The sequence below is a fragment of the Portunus trituberculatus genome, chromosome 40, assembly GCF_017591435.1.
Source record: "Portunus trituberculatus isolate SZX2019 chromosome 40, ASM1759143v1, whole genome shotgun sequence".
Taxonomy (NCBI): domain Eukaryota; kingdom Metazoa; phylum Arthropoda; class Malacostraca; order Decapoda; family Portunidae; genus Portunus; species Portunus trituberculatus.
The window spans coordinates 15,120,104-15,122,770 of record NC_059294.1 but is presented as its reverse complement, the minus strand read 5'-3'; positions in this window follow the sequence as shown (position 1 = coordinate 15,122,770).

The window sequence follows — 2,667 nt, the reverse complement described above, 5'->3', positions numbered from 1 at the left end:
TAAAGTCAAGAGATCGTGTCTTTGTATTGGCAAACGGCGATGTTTTATGTCTTGAGAGAGAGAGAGAGAGAGAGAGAGAGAGAGAGAGAGAGAGAGAGAGAGAGAGAGAGAGAGAGAGAGAGAGAGAGAGAGAGAGAGAGAGAGAGAGAGAGAGAGAGAGAGAGAGAGAATAATAATTGCTTTCTTGATGTCTGGCGTTTCTCAAGTTCATCTCATTTGCAAGCAATCTATCAAGACTGTCGATGGTTTTGAACGATTCTTTGTATTTTCTAGCCTGAAGGATGCACTGGTCTCGCCCCTCTCTGTCTTCCTGATGGCGTGCTTCTGCGCCGAGAAAGGGAGAGAATGAGGGAAGAGAATGAGGAAGGAAAATGAGAGAAAAGAACGAGGGAAGGAAAATGAGGAAGAGGATGAAGGAAAGCAAAAACATACGAGAATTTAAAGAAGAACCATTACTACTACTACTACTACTACTACTACTACTACTACTACTACTACTACTTCTTCTTCTTCTTCTTCTTCTTCTTCTTCTTCTTCTTCTTCTTCTTCTTCTTCTACTACTACTACTACTACTACTACTACTACTACTACTACTAACTACTACTACACTACTGCTACTGCCAACAACAACTACTACTACTACTACCACTACAACACAACTGCTGCTGCTGCTACCACACACTGCTGCTGCTGCTGCTGCAACTACTACTACCACTACCACTACACCACCACCATTATTACTATTACTACTACTGCTGCTGCCACTGCTGCTACTGCTGCTACACTACAACCACCACTGCTGCCACAACCACTGCTGCTGCTACTGCTGCTGCTGCTGCTGCTGCTGCAATAACTACTACTGCCACTACTATTATTACTACTACTACTTCTATTACTTCTATTACTATTTCTACTACTATTAATGCTGCTGCTGCTGCTGCTGCTACTACTACCACCACCACTACTACTATTACTACTACTGCTAGTACTACTACTACTACTACTACTGCTGCTGCTGCTACTACTACTACTACTAACTTGAATACTGAAACTTGAAGAGGAAAGTCAAAATACACTGTGAAATGTATACATCGTTGAAAGGTTTTGCGTACATAGAATTAGGAAGACCCCTGACCTTATCCCCCAACTCTCTCTCTCTCTCTCTCTCTCTCTCTCTCTCTCTCTCTCTCTCTCTCTCTCTCTCTCTCTCTCTCTCTCTCTCTCTCTCTCTCTCCGCCAGATAAGTGCTAGAAAAGAGGAAGAGGAAAGTAAGCGGAAGGATTGATTACTATCTGGAGAGAGAGAGAGAGAGAGAGAGAGAGAGAGAGAGAGAGAGAAGAGAGGAGAGAGAGAGAGAGAGAGAGAGAAGAGAGAGAGAGAGAGAGAGAGAGAGAGAGAGAGAGAGAGAGAGAGAGAGAGAGAGAGAGAGAGAGAGAGAGAGAGAGAGAGAGAGAGAGAGAGAGAGAGAGAGAGAGAGTTGGGGGGAATAAGGTCAGGGGTCTGCCAAATTCTATGTACGCAAAACCTTTCAACGATGTATACATTTCAGTGCATTTTGACTTTCCTCTTCGAGTTTCAGTATTCAAGTTACTAGTAGTAGCAGCAGCAACAGCAGCAGGAGAGAGAGAGAGAGAGAAGGAGAGAGACGCGTAAGGAGAAAAAGATGTGTGCTGGTCAGAGAGAGAATAGAAACGGTGGTGAAAAAGAAGGAAAGATGAGATGCTTGGTATTGGAAGAGGGAATGGCAATAGGAATGCTGTGGGGGACGTTGTAGGGCAAGGACATTCTGGGTACAAAAGAAGAATAAGGGGAACAAGAGACGGGAAAGGAAGAGAGTCACGGACAGGGATGGTGAGCAAGGTCTGGGCTGGAAGACAGAGAGGACTGGTGTTGGGACATGAAAGAAGGGTGAGGTGTGCTGAGCAGGCAGGGAAAGCGAGGAGGAGCGAGAGGAGTAAAGGGAGGGTGAGAGAAGCACCTGCTGTATTGCTGTGTTTAAAGAAAATGTTTACAGTTTTATCCATTAAAGAGTTAGAACCGCAAATCATATAATGATGCAGTTTGTTTCGTATGAAAAAAATAATGTTCATAGTTTTGAGGTTTTGATGATAAACTAGGACAGAAAAGAGTGAAAGCGCATGAGAAAGTTTTGTGTATCACGAGCAGTTGTGTTGATTTCACCACAAGTTTTGGAGGGAAAGCAGCAGGTGTTGTTGTAGCGGTGGAAAATTTCTGAGGGTGGAAGTGTCCTGAAACACTGTAACACCGATGGCTATCAGTATGCCTGGATTCATTGGATATCTGTGAGATCTGCCCACCCTGGAATGTGTTTGAGTCCATTTAAAGTTTTGCTTATTTTTTATTTAAAGTTTTATTTTTTTTATCCAAGATAGTTTTAATGCATGTGCATGTGCGACTCAGATATCATATAAAAATTATAATGCCCCGCTTCTTGTTTGCTAGCCACCTTATATTAACAATTAAAGAAAATAAATTTAGATGCTGCCACTTTGGGTCAGATATTGTTCTCAAAATTGAACTATAAATCAAATATGAATGTCCAACAAAACAATTTTTTTGCAAAGAAGTCAGTTTTGGTTTATGTAAAGCATCACTGTTTGATCTGCTGCAGTCTCTGACGAGACAGCCAGACGTTACCCTACGGAA